This window comes from Schistocerca piceifrons, chromosome X (genome assembly GCF_021461385.2).
Source record: "Schistocerca piceifrons isolate TAMUIC-IGC-003096 chromosome X, iqSchPice1.1, whole genome shotgun sequence".
In the NCBI taxonomy this organism is placed as follows: domain Eukaryota; kingdom Metazoa; phylum Arthropoda; class Insecta; order Orthoptera; family Acrididae; genus Schistocerca; species Schistocerca piceifrons.
The window spans coordinates 718984592-719005283 of NC_060149.1; the positions used below are offsets into that span (position 1 = coordinate 718984592).

The 20692-nt window shown below is 44.0% G+C and overlaps 1 pseudogene; it reads left to right on the top strand.

The window, feature by feature from the left end:
- Positions 1 to 18885: 18885 nt before the first annotated feature.
- LOC124723735 lies at positions 18886 to 19003 on the top strand (annotated as a pseudogene).
- Positions 19004 to 20692: the final 1689 nt, after the last annotated feature.

The following is a 20692-nucleotide window of genomic DNA, read 5'->3' on the forward strand; positions in this document are numbered from 1 at the left end:
AGCAGCAACAGCAACAGCTTGGTTATCGGATGCACCCAGCACCAAAAGCATATCGAAGCATTCATCTTTTGTGCACTGCATGGAGGACCCGCCCTACGTGAACCTGACATAACCAGTAATGGGTGTGCACTGCGCTGTTAGTAGACACATGCATGATGTCCTGCTTATAAACGACAAGAACTATGGAACAGACGTCTAAATATTTCATGTCCAAACAGTCTACTTTGTTTTTTTCTCCAACCTCTCGGTTTCCAGCAATACATTTACAACTTTTTTTTTAACTGAACAAAAACAATGATCAAAGTCACTGCGATAAATATTTTAAAAACAAAGCAAGAAAAAAACATCAGGCACCTGATGAGAATTGAACCCATGGACATATGCACGTAAAATACCTGCCATAATCATTATTTTGTAACTTTTACCAAAAGTAATGTAACAGGAATGAAAAATTCAAAAGAAAAGGGAATCTACACATCCAACTCCTTGAAGATTAAATACGACGCGAAAAGCTAGTGATAGCGCTGCATCCTTTTCCATGTGAAATGGGCCATAATCATAATCTGATAAAAGTCACACGGGACCGTGTAATACCCGCTCCCCACCACGTAATGAACATAACACTCGACGAGCCATGGAACTGCATCGTCCTTCATGCTGCGAAAGAAGGTTGAATCGGGATGCACAGAGTTCGTGCTACCTGTCCCTGGCAACGCTGCACACAGTTACAGCATTGCCAGAGGCTCGGTTTTTAATTCACATTTCTGTCAAACCTTTTGGCGGGACTAGGTACTGCTAGATACACATCTGCCTTGAGATGGGATGAGGAATCGCGTGCCAACCGCCAATTGCGGCGTTCTTTCTTCTCCCTATATGTACATGCAACACTAACGGCATGAAGTAAAGAAGCTCGTCTTGCCACATTCACGGGTACCGCGCTCGCGCCCGCTCATCGTTGTTAAAGCAAGCTGTTGGCATAGAGGTGTCGGGGGAACTGCTGGCTGACAGAACCCATGGGCAAGTAGCGTGGGTACTCACGGGCGCCTGTGCCTGCAATAGCACATTTTCCCGCCTTTGATCTAAAGAGTTGGCAGATTTACCTTTACTTAGCTACTCTTCGTGAAATTACCACAACATGAAATGAGAATTTCAGTATTGCCATAGAAACTGTGCACTCAGTGTGCGTAATGTAATATATGTGCTGTGAGATATACTAACAGGCACGCAACCTCTTTAGTACATTAGCTCGACTAGTAAGCTGTTTTGAATGAACGATGCTTTTCTCGACTAACGGCTAAAGTTCAACTGGACATGATTACAACTCATTAACAGAGAAAAACACAGCATGACAAAGGAATTGAAATATCAAGGGAGGCCGAAATATGGCATCGGAATAGAATAGCGACATACCATTTGCGGTTCGTAGACGAACTAAATAACTTGATTTTTTGTGTTAATTTTACGTTCCAGCATCCGTGGTCAATGACTAACAATTGAAACAGACTAGACCCAGGGTTCAGTTAAGGTCACTGCTTAAAATCTGAATAAAAATTATCAGCAATATCCGTTGATGGCTTCCGATATAATGAACAGCACATTTGTGATCATGGCCTTGTCGACGATAGTGGGGGAGGGAACAGACTTTTAGTACACTCTCTTTCCCTGATGATGGGAAACTTCCCTTAAAAGGTAGAAGAATCAGCTATGGTCAACGTTATGAGGATGCAGAAGAAAATGTGAAACACTACATAAAAGATATAGTAAATAATCACAGGACATGCAGCCTGTAACTGAAAACGGGTCATCATCATTATCTTTCCACTGGAAAAACATTACAGAATAGACCCCCTTTCAGTTCTCTGAGAGGGGACTTCGAAACGGGAGGTAACCATGAGGGAAGACTGGCTAACCAACGAAAGAGTAATAATTCAGGAGTTGGAGTGTGAAATGTCAGAATTCTGAATGTGGTAGGGAAGTTGGAAAATTAGAAAAGGGAAATGCAAAGACTGAATCTAGAGACAGTAGGTGTCAGTGATGTGTGCTGGAAAGAAAATAAGTTTTTTGGTCAGACGAATACAGCACAATCGCAAACCAGAAGAAAATGAATAGGACGGTAGTGCAGGGAATGAGTTACAACGAAAAGTTCAGTCATGCGATTGCACTCACCCGAATCGATAGAAAACAACTGCCAACAACAAAAGCCATCTTCACCCGCAGATGTCACAAGCAGAAAACGAATACATCTAGAAGATATATGAGAATATGTAACAAGCACAAAACAAAGACATCTAGAAGTTATATGAGAATATGTAACATGTAATTCTGCATGTAAAAGGAGAGATAATCCGGGTTGATTGGAAGGTGGTAGTAGAGGAAAGAATGAGTTACAGGAGAATATGGGCTTGGTAGTACGAGAGAGAGAGGTAAAACGTAAATTGATTTCTGCAACAAGTTTCAGTTAATAATACGAACACACTGATGAAATAGTGTTGCGTGATCGGGTCAATGTTGGCGGTGTCTTGTTGCAACGTTTCGATGAGTTTCGTACTCATCATGTTCAAGCAGTGTGCCTATGAGCAAATAAATGATGTTTCCATGGAATATCCGTTATCTCCAGGTATCGCCAATTTTTTTTTACATGGAGCACTTTTAAGATGTAGCACCGAACGCTGTGCACCTTAAACCAAAGGTGCTCTACAGGTACTTAGATTTGGATATTTGTGATAAGATCCTATGGGCCCAAACTGCTAGGGTCATCGGTCCCTAAACTTACACACTATTTAATCTAACTTAAACTAACTTATGCCAAGGACAACTCACACACCCATGCCTGAGGGAGATCTCGAACCTCCGACGGAGGGAGAGGCGCGAACCTTGACAAGGAGCCCTAGGCCGCGAGGCTACCCCGTGCATCGGTACGTAGGTGACTCTTTTGTAGAGTGGCCGCATGGAGTCATGTGTATCAGCAACAGAAAGAGCTTGCCGCAGAAGTTACTCCATCTGCCGGAAACATTCCATAAAAACAGGTACAATAGCATCAACGAAGGACGCACCATCGAATTTGAGAAAGACGAAGTAACTATGCAGCACCAACTGTTTCTGGGAATCGGTTGACAAAGACACAGTGGAAAGAAGTTGCACCTCAATCTAGTAAAGCGTGATAACGTGTTTTAGCTTAACCCAGCGTGGCATTCCACAATGGAGAGAATAACACTCCGTTCTGAAGGCGGCGGCGTCCGCAGGCAGACTGGGCAGCAACCAGGACTCGACGCCCGTGCGGGGCCAAGCCGCGACCCCACCACCTGTAGTGCTGCGTTCCCCCACCACTGACGCGGCATCCCCTTCCGGAGGACCGTGGTTCAGCCCACTGCAGAAGTGGACACAGGGCGACGACTATATAGATAGTTGGAACACAGTATCCCGACTATTCGGGTGAAGATGTTGGATACCAAACTGATCGAAAGTTTGCGGCGAGACGACGCTACCACTCGGCTGTTCACCCGATAATATTTCGTCATAGGAATACGCGGAGAAAGCCGGCAATCATGAATACAAATACGCCGTTCAAAAATCACAACAGGAGGATTCGGCGCTCTCTGGCCTGCCCTGAGGAAGGAATTACACCTGGACACGTGCTCCCGGAGACAGTGAGACTTGCTGCATTCTCACATTCATTTGACAGATAGCACACTTGTCAGTGCTTTCGAGGTTCCTGTCCGTCTCAGACATTGCTAATATGTTTTGAAATAAATGGATGATAGTGGCTTCAGAGCTCCAGTATTCCGAAGAATTTTCCATTATTTTGATCTGGAAATTTCTGAGATGGGCCTCTGAAGGCCAGCCTTCTTTCACCAAGTCGTAATGTCACATGATTAACACGAGAGATCCCATGTCAGTTGGCTCTTCTATGGACGAATAAATGAGCATTACCCATTTACCTCTGTGCATCAGCATACCATTTCATCACTTTTACTATTCTTCCAGGACAACTATATACAACTAGACATATTTTATTTTTTATTTAGTCTTGATGCAAAATTTTAACACTATATTTCGTGTAAAACCGTCTTGTGATGGAAATGGAAATGCCTTATCATTTAATATTATAGCACATCCCACCAAATTCTTACGGCATTTAACAGCTGTTGCCGTTTGCGTTTGTTGGAGAAATGTTTTGGTAGGATTTCAACAAAATTTAAAGGAAGCGCATTTTCGACTCCACACAATATTGTGCATTCAACACTAAACATGAAATTAAACTGAATTGAGTGCATTTGGCCTGTACGAATAATATAAGTCAAGAAATGAAGTGGTAAGAAAGAGCATATTGCCTATAGTGGTGCTGGAACTATGTTCTTTTATTCATTACATGATATAGAACTTATTTTACAATTGCAGTGTGATATTTGCCAATTGAATATCTTGGCACAACCGAAACCGGCAGGGCCTTAGGTTCCGTGCGTTGTACGTCTCTCACCCGCTCGTCAGGACACCAGTAACAAAATCAGCCTCGGAACTTCTTGAACGGAAAGTGAAAATAAATCTGATTCACTTTGAGAGCCAAACCGCTCGTCTTCTGGCCGCTTTCTATTGAGCATAATCACATTGTTCCTAGTTCCGTGAAATAGAAGCTGAATTGCATAACTTGTGCACTGAACGTATAGTTTGCACTATTACTCCACACACAACTGCGCGTACCACCAAATAATTGCTTTTTACCACTCAAATAAACCTTTCACCTTCACATCCCTCTGGATGCCTCTAGAGCGACTGAGATATCTATTACTCTCTTTTCGTGGTAACGTCTGAAGATGAAGCGCCAAACTTTTTGAAACTGCGGACTATCGATATGTAGAACAATAGGAAGCTTACAGACAGTGCAGGGAGAATACCTAGAATCTTACATATAGACTACTTGCAGCGATGAGGGTACATGCGGTAACGGACAAGGTGACGAGTGACTGCAGGCAATACTCCACTGTCCATGTTACACATGGTGCCATGTAACGTCCTTCAGGCATTCACCGAACCGAATACCTTCGATCAGCTTCCCACATGGTATAGCATGACTCATCACTCCAAGTCTACATCTACATCTACATTTATACTCCGCAAGCGACCCAACGGTGTGTGGCGGAGGGCACTTTACGTGCCACTGTCATTACCTCCCTTTCCTGTTCCAGTCGCGTATGGTTCGCGGGAAGAACGACTGACTGAAAGCCTCCGTGCGCGCTCTAATTTCTCTAATTTTACATTCGTGATCTCCTCGGGAGGTATAAGTAGGGGGAAGCAATATATTCGATACCTCATCCAGAAACGCACCCTCTCGAAACCTGGCGAGCAAGCTACACCGCGATGCAGAGCGCCTCTCTTGCAGAGTTTATTAAACATCTCCGTAACAGTATCACGGTTACCAAATAACCCTGTGACGAAACGCGCCGCTCTTCTTTGGATCTTCTCTATCTCCTCCGTCAGACCGATCTGGTACGAATCCCACACTGATGAGCAATACTCAAGTATAGGTCGAACGAGTGTTTTGTAAGACACCTTCTTTGTTGATGGACTACATTTTCTAAGCACTCTCCCAATGAATCTCAACCTGGTACCCGCCTTACCAACAATTAATTTTATATGATCATTCCACTTCAAATCGTTCCGCACGCATACTTCCAGATATTTTACAGAAGTAACTGCTACCAGTGTTTGTTCCGCTATCATATAATCATACAATAAAGGATCCTTCTTTCTATGTATTCGCAATACATTACATTTGTCTATGTTAAGGGTCAGTTGCCACTTCCCGCACCAAGTGCCTATCCGCTGCAGATCTTCCTGCATTTCGCTACAATTTTCTAATGCTGCAACTTCTCTGTATACTACAGCATCATCCGCGAAAAGCCGCATGGAACTTCCGACACTATCTACTAGGTCATTTATATATATTGTGAAAAGCAATGGTCCCATAACACTCCCCTGTGGCACGCCAGAGGTTACTTTAACGTCTGTAGACGTCTCTCCATTGATAACAACATGCTGTGTTCTGTTTGCTAAAAACTGTTCAATCCAGCCACACAGCTGGTCTGATATTCCGTAGGCTCTTACTTTGTTTATCAGGCGACAGTGCGGAACCGTATCGACCGCCTTCCGGAAGTCAAGAAAAATAGCATCTACCTGGGAGCCTGTATCTAATATTTTCTGGGTCTCACGAACAAATAAAGCGAGTTGGGTCTCACACGATCGCTGTTTCCGGAATCCATGTTGATTCCTACATAGTAGATTCTGGGTTTCCAAAAACGACATGATACTCGAGCAAAAAACATGCTCTAAAATTCTACAACAGATCGACGTCAGAGATATAGGTCTATAGTTTTGCGCATCTGCTCGACGACCCTTCTTGAAGACTGGGACTATCTGTGCTCTTTTCCAATCATTTGGAACCCTCCGTTCCTCTAGAGACTTGCGGTACACGGTTGTTAGAAGGGGGGCAAGCTCTTTCGCGTACTCTGTGTAGAATCGAATTGGTATCCCGTCAGGTCCAGTGGACTTTCCTCTATTGAGTGATTCCAGTTGCTTTTCTATTCCTTGGACACTTATTTCGATGTCAGCCATTTTTTCGTTTGTGCGAGGATTTAGAGAAGGAACTGCAGTGCGGTCTTCCTCTGTGAAACAGCTTTGGAAAAAGGTGTTTAGTATTTCAGCTTTACGCGTGTCATCCTCTGTTTCAATGCCATCATCATCCCGTAGTGTCTGGATATGCTGTTTCGAGCCACTTACTGATTTAACGTAAGACCAGAACTTCCTAGGATTTTCTGTCAAGTCGGTACATAGAATTTTACTTTCGAATTCACTGAACGCTTCACGCATAGCCCTCCTTACGCTAACTTTGACATCGTTTAGCTTCTGTTTGTCTGAGAGGTTTTGGCTGCGTTTAAACTTGGAGTGGAGCTCTCTTTGCTTTCGCAGTAGTTTCCTAACTTTATTGTTGTACCACGGTGGGTTTTTCCCGTCCCTCACAGTTTTACTCGGCACGTACCTGTCTAAAACGCATTTTACGATTGCCTTGAACTTTTTCCATAAACACTCAACATTGTCAGTGTCGGAACAGAAATTTTCGTTTTGATCTGTTAGGTAGTCTGAAATCTGCGTTCTATTACTCTTGCTAAACAGATAAACCTTCCTCCCTTTTTTTATATTCCTATTAACTTCCATATTCAGGGATGCTGCAACGGCCTTATGATCACTGATTCCCTGTTCTGTACATACAGAGTCGAAAAGTTCGGGTCTGTTTGTTATCAGTAGGTCCAAGATGTTATCTCCACGAGTCGGTTCTCTGTTTAATTGCTCGAGGTAATTTTCGGATAGTGCACCCAGTATAATGTCACTCGATGCTCTGTCCCTACCACCCGTCCTAAACATCTGAGTGTCCCAGTCTATATCTGGTAAATTGAAATCTCCACCTAAGACTATAACATGATGAGAAAATTTATGTGAAATGTATTCCAAATTTTCTCTCAGTTGTTCTGCCACTAATGCTGCTGAGTCGGGAGGTCGGTAAAAGGTGCCAATTATTAACCTAGTTCGGTTGTTGAGTGTAACCTCCACCCATAATAATTCACAGGAACTATCCACTTCTACTTCACTACAGGATAAACTACTACTAACAGCGACGAACACTCCACCACCGGTTGCATGCAATCTATCCTTTCTAAACACCGTCTGTACCTTTGTAAAAATTTCGGCAGAATTTATCTCTGGCTTAAGCCAGCTTTCTGTGCCTATAACGATTTCAGCTTCGGTGCTTTCTATCAGCGCTTGAAGTTCTGGTACTTTACCAACGCAGCTTCGACAGTTGACAATTACAATACCGATTGCTGCTTGGTCCCCGCATGTCCTGACTTTGCCCCGCACCCGTTGAGGCTGTTGCCCTTTCTGTACTTGCCCAAGGCCATCTAACCTAAAAAACCGCCCAGCCCACGCCACACAACCCCTGCTACCCGTGTAGCCGCTTGTTGCGTGTAGTGGACTCCTGACCTATCCAGCGGAACCCTAAACCCCACCACCCTATGGCGCAAGTCGAGGAATCTGCAGCCCACACGGTCGCAGAACCGTCTCAGCCTCTGATTCAGACCCTCCACTCGGCTCTGTACCAAAGGTCCGCAGTCAGTCCTGTCGACGATGCTGCAGATGGTGAGCTCTGCTTTCATCCCGCTAGCGAGACTGGCAATCTTCACCAAATCAGATAGCCGCCGGAAGCCAGAGAGGATTTCCTCGGATCCATAGCGACACACATCATTGGTGCCGACAAGAGCGACCACCTGCAGATGGGTGCACCCTGTACCCTTCATGGCATCCGGAAGGACCCTTTCCACATCTGGAATGACTCCCCCCGGTATGCACACGGAGTGCACATTGGTTTTCTTCCCATCTCTTGCTGCCATTTCCCTAAGGGGCCCCATTACGCGCCTGACGTTGGAGCTCCCAACTACCAGTAAGCCCACCCTCTGCGACTGCCCGGATCTTGCAGACTGAGGGGCAAGTCATTTGTTTCCAGTCCACCGCTGAGCAGTGACAGTAGTAGTGGTGGCGATAGCTACACAGACGAAGGCGTGCTGATGTGGAATAGAGATCAAAAGCATCTGGACAACTATATCTAGAATTAATATGGGGAGTGCCTACGCTTTGCTCTTACGGTGGCTTGAACTCCGCTGGGGACACCGTCATTGTCAGCTCATTTCTCCTCAAGAACCTAAATCATTGTAGGTAGTGATATAGGTCTCCGGCGTATGGAGTGAAGTCGACGTTATAACTCATCTCGAAGATTTCCCTTTGTCTTCAGATTATGAATCTGGGTATACTTGTCCATTTCAGGAATGTTATTATCCACTGTCGATTGATTTGCAGATGCTGTTTTATCACAGTGTGCATTATCATTCTGACACAAAAAATTATTGCCGTCGAACTGTTACTCTGCTGTAAGAAAATAAAAATGCGGTAAAATATGCTCATACAGTTCTCCATTTAGAGTTATCTTAAGAGCAATAAGGGGACCACACAATAAACTCGATAAATACGTCCATACAGTATCACAGCCTCCTCCATAATTCACTGCTGGCACTACACATGATACAGTGTCACATCCTCCAGCTGTTATCCAAACCCAAATCCTGCCACAGGACTGCAACATGGTATAGTGTGATACATCACTCCAAGCGACTCGTTTCCAGTTAACCGCTGTCCACTGACATCGCTTTATACATCACCTCAAGCGTCATTTAGCATTGACTACTTAGAAATGTGGCTTTTGAGGAGATAGTCGACCATTGTAATCCATTCTTCTTAGCTGCTTACATACTTTGGAACTCACGCGTGATTCCTTCTGCTGATACCATGTGATTTTTTTACATCCATCTTTCGCAACGCTCGATAGTCTCTTCCCGTTTGTACATGATATCTGCAAGGTCTTAGTTTGGCTATGCTTGTTACTCCACATTTACACTTTACAATCAGATCACCAACAGTCAACTTTGACAGCTTTAGGAGGGTATAAATGTCCCTAACGGGTATGTTACTCAGGTAATATCTAACGAATAGCCCACATTCGAAGTTACTGAGATCTCCTGACCGACACATTCTCCTGTTCCTGCTTCGGTACTGACAACACAGTACCCTACACAGTCCTTTAAATTGGGGGAACCGCCCCTCGGAACATCTACTGATCAATTCCGCATTAAAAAGGAGTGTACGGATGCTCTTGATCAGGTAGTGTGTATTTACGAGTAATGTACTTAAACTGGCTACATAGTATACTAGAATTGATAATTCTATGGCTTGTGAAAACTGTATCTTAGGCGTGAAACAGTACTACTTCTGTATTATCCAGAGCGCAGGAAACACACATGGGGAATCTTAACTAACTTGGAAAAGTAAAACTTCAAATAGGGTTTTAATTGTATGTGTCTGATGATAGTAACAGGAGGATAACGAGAGAAGTGTTCATTAGGCAGCAATATTGGAGTGTAAGATAGATATAGACGTAATGTCAGCATGCTCTATCCTGTGGCGTAGATGATGAATAAAACATAATGTATATTCGAGTGAGTGGCTCAGAAAATTGTTGATGAGCTACGCCTCGGATGGCAGGTAGTAGTAGATCAGGTGATAACAGCTCAAGACCGCTACCCTCAGTGACTTTAAGAGGTACACTCTGCTACACGGCACCAGTGATGGCAGTCTATAAAGATAAACCAGTTCCTATTTTTTCTTCTTAATACATTAATTGTTATTTCTAATAATTCCTGATTACTGTTAGTTTTAAGTTAAGAGGTACATAAAATTGCTACTCTCTACGAACACTAGAAACCAAATTATCTTAACTCCAAGATTTTGTGCAAATTAATATTGTGAAAACACAAAATGTCCTAGCCAATAGACGTCAGATCAAATTTAAGTGAGAGAAAATAAATAAATGTCATCTGGAAATCCTCACGGAAGAGCTAGACGGAGTCGTATTCGTGGAGTGTATTTGTTGCGCAAGCCATAGCGCTCTCTTACGGAAATAATGCGTACTATTGACGTATTGATTTGTGGAGTGACAGATGTCACATACATAGAATGCTGTGCGCAGAATTCTAGTGAAATTCACTCACAATTACGAGTGGATCAATAGCACAGTATATAATTACTGCCCACTATTCGGCATTTCTGTAGCCTAACTTCAGAATTTATACTTTCATTTTACAGAACGGTGGATAGTGTCACCATTATTCGTCGATTCTTCTGTTGATCGAATCACATGCAAGGCCATCTATTATTAGACCGTTTAAGCTTATTAGTTCATGGCGTCTAACCCCTACTTTTTTCCTCTGATAAACGTAATGAAGAATGACACAGCATTATCACTTAAATTTTTGCACAGAGCCGCTGTGATCAATATATTGTTTCAGTGAGTAAACTCAGGATTTTGTTGGATAATATGTGTTCTCACATGCAGATCGAACACTCCGTACAGAACTATAAATATTTCAGAAGAGAAACGGGGTTGCCGGAAGGTCCGGTGCTGTCTGCGATAAGACAACAGGAATCAACCAGGAACGGTGACACACACACATCAGAACGGATTTCGTACGTTCAAATACAATCCGCGAACGGTGACGATGACTTTCCCTTTTACACAAAGGTTTCCATCCAACGAGTGCAAGTACATGTTGATTTGACATTATAAATACAGGCCTTCTGGTCGAATCTGATAAACAAACGTTACTCTCTTATCAAGAGATACAGGACGTCCCAGAAAGAATCGCCAATACTCAGGAACTAGAGAAGAGTGATCATTCAAGGCAAAAAATCTAGTAATGATGGATTCTGAAATCATGGATTCTGATTACGAAACCTTGGGGCATTAGCTATTTATTCTACCGACATACTTTGCAAAGGATGGAAAACAACCTAACAGATGGACGTTTTGAGTTAATATATGGTTCAAATGGCACTGAGCACTATGGGACTTAACCTCTGAGGTCTTCAGTCCCCTAGTACTTAGAACTAATTAAACCTAACCTAACCTACGGACATCACACAGATCCATGCCCGAGGCAGGATTCGAACCTGCGACCGTAGCGATCGCGCGGTTCCAGACTGTAGCGCCTAGAACTGCTGAACCACTCCGGCCGGTCAGTTAAGACATGAAACGAGCCTACATACCTCCGTTGGTAACATCTTATCACTTACAAAAACTTTGAAATAGCATATTTGAAATAGATGCTATCTATTTCCATTGATGCCCATAAACATAAAAGTTTGCCAGTAGAGTTTTACACTGAGGTGGCAAAAGTCATGGGTTAGCGATATGCACATATACAGATGGTGGTAGTATCGCGCACACAAGGTACAAAAGGGCAGTGCATCGGCGGGACTGTCCTTTGTACTTAGGTGATTCATCGTAAAAGGTGTCCGACGTGGTTATGACCGCAAGACAGTAATTACCAGACTCTGAACGCGGAATGGTAGTCGGAGGTAGACGAGTGGGATTTTCCATTTCGGAAATCGTTAGGGAACTCAATATTCCGACATATAAAGTGTCAAGAGTGCGCCAAGAATACCAAATTTCAGGCATTACCACTCACTACCGACAACACAGTGGCCGACAACCTTCACTTCACAATCGAGAGCAGCGTTATTTGCGTAGAGTTCTCAGTGCTAACAGACAACCAACACCGCGTGAAATAACTGCAGAAATCAATGTGGGACGTATTACGAAGGTATCTGTCAGGACAGTACGGAGTAAATGTGCTATGCCAACAGTCGACCGACGTGAGTGCCTTTGCTAACAGCACGACATCGCCTGCAGGGTCTTTCTTGTGCTCGTGAGCTATCAGTTTCAACTGGAAAACTGTGGCCTGGTCGGATGAGTCCCGGTTTCAGCTGGTAAGAGTTGATGGTAGGGTTCGAGTGTGGCGCACGCCCCACGAAGCCATGGAACCAAGTTATCGACAAGGCACTGTGCAAGCTGGTGGTGGCTTCATAATGGTGTGAGCTGTGTTTACACAGAATAGACTCCGCCCTCTGGTCCGGCTGATTAGGACACAATCTCACGTGACTGGTTTGAAGAATATTCTGGAAAATTCGATCGAATGATTTGGTCACCCAGATCTCCCGACATGGATCCCGTCAAACATTTATGTAGCGTAATCGAGAGGGCCGTTGGTACCCAACACCATGCATCGGCATCACTTTTGGAATTATGGACGGATATAGTGGCAGCATGGTTCAATAATTCTGCTGGGGACTTCCAACGACATGTTCAGTCCATGTCACGTCAAGCTGCTGTACTACACTGGGCAAAAGGAGGTCAAACACGATATTGGGAGGTTTCCTATGACTTATGTCACATCCGTCTATACTGGTTTACTTCAACAGGTATGATCTCAAACGGATTCCAGATTACCATCATGAATGTAAATTTCGATTTTGTTCTTGTCTTTCTCCAACCAAGTTGCTGGAAGTATCGCCCATACCTCTAGGTTGGACATTGCGCAATTTTGTTTCGACAAATTACATTATATCCTTTATTTTTACACAAAATCCACGAACATACGGGGGATGGACAAAAATATGGAAATACCAAACACACAACACCTAACTTGCCTAATACGGTGTAGGAAATCCGTTGGCACACAAAAGACTTACCACCAGTTATCTCAGGTTGGATAAATACAGGACCTGTACGGTTTTCAAGGACACATCATACTATTCTTTTTGAAAACAGATTTTTTTTGCAAAGAGTGGCAAGTTCAGATAAACGTGACGGATATGGATAACGATCACGCAGCCTTCTCTCCAAAGGCTCAATAATATTGAGATCTGGTGACAGTAGTTGCCAGACGCTCACACAACATTATAAATTAGTGAAATCAATGTGAAGTGAAGTATAAATTAGAAAATAAATGAAAAACTTGGTTTAGTTTAGAAGAATTACACACTGGCAAACAGCGGCAGAGCTGCAGTGGCAAAGACCGGCGATTGCAAGTCAGCACGTTCAGTAGCTTTTCAACGTGACAGAAGAGGCCATCGCCCTCTCCACATAAGCGGAAGCTGTCGATTCAGCCGTCAGGGCATCGCCCGACCGGCTGACGTGTTTCTCAATTGTCACATGTGATCAAAGGCCCACGCCTACATTCCAAGGGCCAATGACCGCTTTTCAACGTGACAGAAGAGGCAATGATTGTGAAGTCGTTCACTTCCAGTGAACTGAAGTAAATAAATACGCGACACGCAGTGGGGCCGAGAGTAGTTTTCAGTTCCAGTACAGTGCATTCGGTGCTAAAGACCGCCATGCAGGAAGAGACTACATCGTACACAGAAGTACCAAGTCCGCCGCTGTAATGGAATAACAAGCAGCAGCCTCGCCGCCAGAAGTTTGAAGGTATTTGAAGACTGATTTTTCGTACCCGGGTGACTTGTGAGGACGAGAAGGAGACGGCCTCACATCAGCAGTCACCTGTGAGCTGGTGATGAAGATAGGACAGCCGAAGACTGGCAGGACGGAGCCCGTTGTTCGAGTTCGGTACACTGGCCTTCCCCCGCCGCGCCGCTCCACTGGCCGACGCACAATACACGCGGCCGCTTAGAGAAGAGAAACACTGGGACGCCACATCTAAGGTGTCACCATCCGTTTCACGACTTCGTTCTCAATAATGAAACGGGCCACCGTACGATCTGCGTCTCCAGTCAACTGGGCGAAACGGCGACACGAGATACACACCGCCAGGCGTAATCAGACGTCGCCGCTGCCTCAGCAGATGGCTTCGCAAACGACACAGCTGGCGCTCTCCCAGCCAGAATAATCCAGTAAGGAAACCATTGTACAAAACTTTCAATAAAAGTAATCTTTTGTAAAAATGCTGTTTCATTCTACATCATACACGAGCCAAGGAAGAACCCAACCTGCCCACATGTTGTTGAGAGAGAAAAAGTAATTTATTTGGTGTTTTTCACCCTGACATAATGCTTTAGAATCAAATGCCCCTTGCAGTAATGCTCATCCTGACAACTGACTAGCATCAAAAGAGGAAACCCAGTTACACATGATATTGTTGCCCAAACCTTTACCGAACCCTCACCATGTTTCATTCTTGGGATGGAAACTCGGCCAGAAACTGGAAATAGTGTGAAACAAGACTATTTCTTCCATTTCTCCTAAGTCTGGGTATTCTTGTTTCGGCAACACATTTCCCTGTTATGGAAACTGGCGTCACATGTATTTGGTTTTGCAGTTCCCGATCGTCCTGCCTTTCCCAGCTTATTGAGCTGCTTTCGTGTTGTTGGTTCTGTCAGGATTCGCGAGCGCGGCATTCAGTCCTGCAGTGACTTTTGCAGATGTCGTCACGATCCCCTCCAATGACCGTATGTTAGCACCACTCAACACACTCTTTCGTCGGCGTTGTGACTCAGCAGACGACTTTTTTCCCATTTTTCCTGTATGCAGTACAGATCTGCGGTATGTTGCCTCTTGAAACACGAAACGCTACGGCTACCTACAAGCACCAACAATGTGCGAATTAGACTCGCATCTGCTATTATGTTAATGCTTTCATATGCCATTTTTTTCTAACCTCTGTGTATTGTCACCTGAAACTAATGAGCGGACGCCATGTACCCGTCATCTCTGTGAATTAAATCTGCAATCATAGCATTACACGTGCAACAACCGTTGCCGAAGTTGGCATTTCGTCAGAAAGGAACCCAAGGAATTTAGCAGAGTGAGATAGAAGTGGCAGAAGAAATATTTGTGTTTCTGCAAGAAGAGTCGGTGAAATGTGTGGTTCGTAACCACTCGCCTGTGCGTAGAGTGCAGATGAGCGGTGCAATGATGACGATATGTGCTTAACAAATGAAAGTGATACTGAAACAGGTGTCAAGCCATGTAGGTCATCATGCTTGTCGGCCAGGGAGACACAGATCAGGTCTCCAGTGAAACGTAGTAAAACACAGTCGTTGTCCATGGAGCGGGTAGTAAACCTGATTATAAACAAGAAACTTAAAACAAAATGATAGAGAGAGAAAGAATTGATTTCGAACAAATCCACAGTAATATGACCGTGTAATACAGTTCTTCGTCCATAAATCTATAGATACAATGTGATTAAGACAAGATGTATGCATAACGTAAGAAGTGGCAATTGACCCTGAACAACGAAAAGAGTGAGTACCTCGACATAAGCATAAAAAATTCTCTTAAATTTCTATTAACGCTAAATTTGAAGACAGTCGATTGGTATAAGTACCTAGGAACTACACCCGCCAGCAACCAAAATTGGAACCACTCTACTGAAATTGCCGTAGGGAAAATAAAAGGTAGACTGCGTGTTATTAGCAGAACCCTTGCAACATTATGACGAAATAGCGAGTGAGTGTCACATATAAAACAAACGAGTTCCGGTAGATACAAGTTTCTCGCAGCCGCCAAATCTATTCGTGGCATTTCAGTCGCAATTTTCATTTTCTCCCTCGAATGTGAAAATATTTTTCTGTCTCTCACCTACATACTTAATAATGCCGATCGTAATAAAATAAGAGAAATTAGAGCTCTCGCAGAACTATGGGGATGTTTGTTTTTCGCATGTGTCTTACAGTGGATGCATTAACCCTCCGCCAAACACGTAAGTCCGAAACTGCAAAGTAATCATGCAGGTGTAGATTCCCATAATTACATCGCTAAGAATAAATTTTCAGTTGCTGTACAATGAATTGGGCGATGGAATTCAAAGTTGCATCTTCGTCCACAACACACCATATTCCTTTACTAATAGTCTACTACATGTTCCTTTGCTTCATATGTCAAATCACGGATAAACCAGCAATAAAACAAAGAGCGGATGTGAGTCCACGCAACAGGATTAGTGTTTTACTTTGATAGAAAGTAAATTAGTATTGACTCCACTTAGAGAAGAGCTCATAAAGCACACTTTTCAACCGAACGCCATCTGTTGTTACGTAACGTAAAGCTCATATTCCACCGAGCAGGTCGACTATTTGCGCAATGACGCCGCTACTGACGTTCCAGATGGGTATATCATTCTACTTTCCTTTAGGGAAGCTGCGATGTAGATAACACATCATTTAAAACTTTGTCCCCGAACATCCTCCGTTAAAGGAGATTTATATTCTCGAATCCTTGCCGACTGCAGCAAGCTGCAATAGAAATATGCGTAGTGAAACAGCATTAGAGCGGAAGGTCCGCGGCCGCATGTGATAAGACTACAGGAATCAGCCAGGAACGGCGACAGACTGGAACCCAGTAGCGGCATTGCACGTTGCACGACGCCCGCATGCGGTGACAGTGACCTTTCTTTTGTGGAAATTTCATGTCTCTGTTAAATGCAGACAATCTGATGAATACTTTCACGGCAAACACAATCGTCTTGGATTCTTCGAGACTGCAGTTCGTATGAAATACATTCTTGATTTAAACGTGTATTTTCACATGTATCATGCTTTGTTGTGCTCCAGAACCTTTCCTTCTGATCTGAACTACAGTCAACTCAAGTTTCAGAGTAAAGCTATAATAAGAGTGCGTCATATTACTAACATACGCGTGCGTCGTCATTGTTCAGTTGCTAGCCCTTACACGATACTTCCACATTACTCCTACACGGTCCCAAGACGTGCAGAGGACACCTGGTAAATAATAGTGTGAATGACAAATCATGCCCAGATATGTATCGCATCCACGTTACCGGAACAAACGTGTGAAACAATGTGTTCCATCTCCCCGCGTCTACAGCTAACAGAGCCAATGATGATTGTCGTCATAGAGCATTATGGTGAGGACGATCAGTGGAACGATTGAGTATGTAATATTTGACGTAAAAGCATCGTGTTTAGTGTCTATTTTAATTCACGTCATCGTTGCCACATTAATTACAAGTGTAAAAATGTGGTAAGTGTCTTAGATTACTATCGTTGTTTCGTCCCGCAACCGTTGTTGAAAGTGGAACACATGGTCGTCCATTAAGCACAGAAACGGTTCGTCTTCTAAAGTTATTTGCTACACTGTGACAGGGGAACACGATGAGTAACCTCCCCCACCACCCGAAACGCACAGGGAAAGACAATACATTACGGCCAAAGTACTTCCATTGACACGCAGTAAGTTACATGGTACGGTGGTGAGATCACGCAGACGAGATATCGTGCCCAAGGAAACACCATCTGTGCTCCATACCATGTCCGAACATCGGTGTCGTTGTCAACAGCTTATCTCCACCCTCCTCAAGCAAGACTGACGTCATGTCTGAGGATATTCTCCAACATGTCAGATTGTCCAACATTCTGGGCGGCAACATCTCATCTGTAAAGAAGCGCCTTGATACGAAAGACGTCCACTCTGGCTTCATTTCGAATCAAGGCAGTACAGAAAAACCTCCTAGGTTCTAAAGGATTGTTTGCTCCCCATGTCCAAGAAGGCCGAACTGGACCACTGCCTTTCTCAGTAATTGGCAAGAGATCCACTTTTTGAGGTCGGAAGGAAACTGAGGAGAGGTCACTCCGAAATATGACGTACCTGGTGTGACGAACACTCAGTCACACATGCGCACTTCACCAGTACCTATTAATAACCTGATTTAATCGTACTGAAAATGACTGGAAGTATTTGGAACAGTGAATGAAACTTGGCAGTTCACATCCCCACAGTTTTTAGCTATTTGTTGTCTAATCATGAACGAAAGGCTACAGCTAGATATGACACACCTCAAGAAAATTATAGACTCTCTTCGTCGCTAAATCAAGAGCGCTCTCAGGACTACAGGGAACGAGAGACGTTATTCCCGTGATGTCCACTGGTGGTAAGTCGTTTTTTGTTGAGTGTGTTTGTCTAATATTATGCGAACTCCAGGACTACCTCACATCTACTTCAAGGTTTGAAACCTTCAATCACAGATCACTTAAATCTGGTACGAAGGCTATCGCGCTGCTGGGTAAATTCCTGCTTGGTGTTGCTGTTTCTACTACTCGCAAACGAGAAACACTCAGGTTATCGCATCATTTCCCCAGCAACGAGCAATAAGCGACACCTTCTAATTACCTGCTTGTGATTATTTCCGTTTGGTTGGGCGAAATCTCATATGATGCATGCATCAGCAACAGCATCTTTGTAGCCATCGATGTGGCAACAGGCGGATATAAATTGAGAAATGAAATATTTCAGCTGAACTTACAGGATTTTTTCTTAATGAATACATCAGGAGTGAGTGTATATAACGAAGCTACGTCGTGTAGTCATCCGAAGTATTTTACAGTTTTATAAGAATTGAGTATCTCTGTAAGAAATGATGCCCAAGAACACTACATTTAGTCAGCTACTTCAAGAAAGTAAATATAAAGGCTGCCAACGGCCTTGCCGCAGTGGTAACACCGGTTCCCGTCGGATCACCGAAGTTCAGCGCTGTCGGGCTAGGCTAGCACTTGGATGGGTGACCATCCGGTCTGCTGAGCGCTGTTGGCAAGCGGGATGCACTCAGCCCTTGTGAGACAAACTGAGGAGCTACTTGATTGAGAAGTAGCGGCTCCGGTCTCGGAAACTGACATGCTGCCGGTAGAGCGATGTGCTGATCACATGCCCCTCCACATCCGCATCGAGTAACGCCTGTGGGCTGACGATGACAAGGCGGCCGGTCGCTACCGTTGGACCTTCATGGCCTGTGTGGGAGTAGTTTAGTTTCGTTTAGTTTTAAACATAAAGGCTTCCGGGATCTGTTGAAGGTACTGCAGCATGGTCTCACACACACAGAGTGGGCTGGAACGTCTGGACGACCGGTAGTGTGAACAGTCGATCCCATCCAGGCTGGGCTGGTGAACTCCGAACGCCTCATGTAGGACTTATTTCCAGTTGAGAGATGTGGAGACGTGCAGTGCTGGGTCGAGTAGGATTGCTCGAAGTAACGCCTGGATCTCTTCAGCGAGAAGTATGATGCGTTGATAAAGAAATATCATACCTACGCTATCGGCACTATAGTCAGGTAGTTCTCAGGATCGTGTACCCTTCGAGGGTAGAGACCAGTTATAGGGTTTGTCATTTGGCATATGGTGACGGCAGAAATTTTCACTCTGACAAAGTTCGCTTCCATGAAAGCGGTGTCGCTGTTGTCACGATTCAGTGGGCTTCCATAGACACTGAATGGTGGAAGACTTCTCATAAAAAATAACATTCATCCTATCTGCCTGAGATGCCTTTACCACTACATCATCAATGGAGGCGAAACGCAAGTCTGTCCCCTTTACTCCATTACTAACAAACGTATAGAAATTTTATGCAATATTATCTATTCTGTACGGCATGTAAAGGAAATGAAAAAGTCCATATTATTTCGTAATATTCGTTTTCATCACAAACTCATGGACCACCGGTATGCAGTCATAAGCATTGATGAGTCTCTCGTGTACAAGGGGTTAAGGACGACGCATTACAACCACGTCCAGTTGCCTTTGCTGCCGTAGAATCCCTTGCTGATCAGGTAATTGTGGATCTCAAGCCAATTTACCTGCGAGTCCCGAAGTAAAGTATAGTCGTATGCCATTATTGACTTGGAAATCCCGAAGGGCATCTTCAGCCAACTGAATTGTTAAACTTGTTTTCTGCCCTTCACACATGTAGGCACCTTCCCTTCACGAAGTCTGAGCGATGTGTGTCGTTTATGTGTAACTGATCAGTTTAGATGACTGTAATGGGTGTGGAAGTGTGGTGTCATGTATGTGTTGGATGATGATGAGAGAAAGGAGAGGATGAAACCTGGTGCCGGCACATAGCCTACTTCTCTCAGGCACCATAAACTGGGCCGCCGAGCTTAATGTCCGCATCGTGCAGACGGATCGCCATCAACATTGTCTCGTACATACACTTTACAAGTCGTTTGGAATTTAATCCCTGATACTGGCGTAAATCCGGTAACCTGTTGCTTCACACAACCACCCCTTCTGTCTGAAACGAGGTGCAGAGTACTGGAAGAAGAAACGAGCGAAAGAAATCATAAAAAAGATCTACGGCAAATTAAGAACAATTTTAGCATGGTTCCTACAAGAATGGCAGGTTTAGTGGGACACATGAAGAGCAAGATGTCTTCTTCAAGTTCAAAGGATAGCAGCTCATTTGGTATTATCGTGATATACGAGAGCGACTTCCACGAATATGATAACG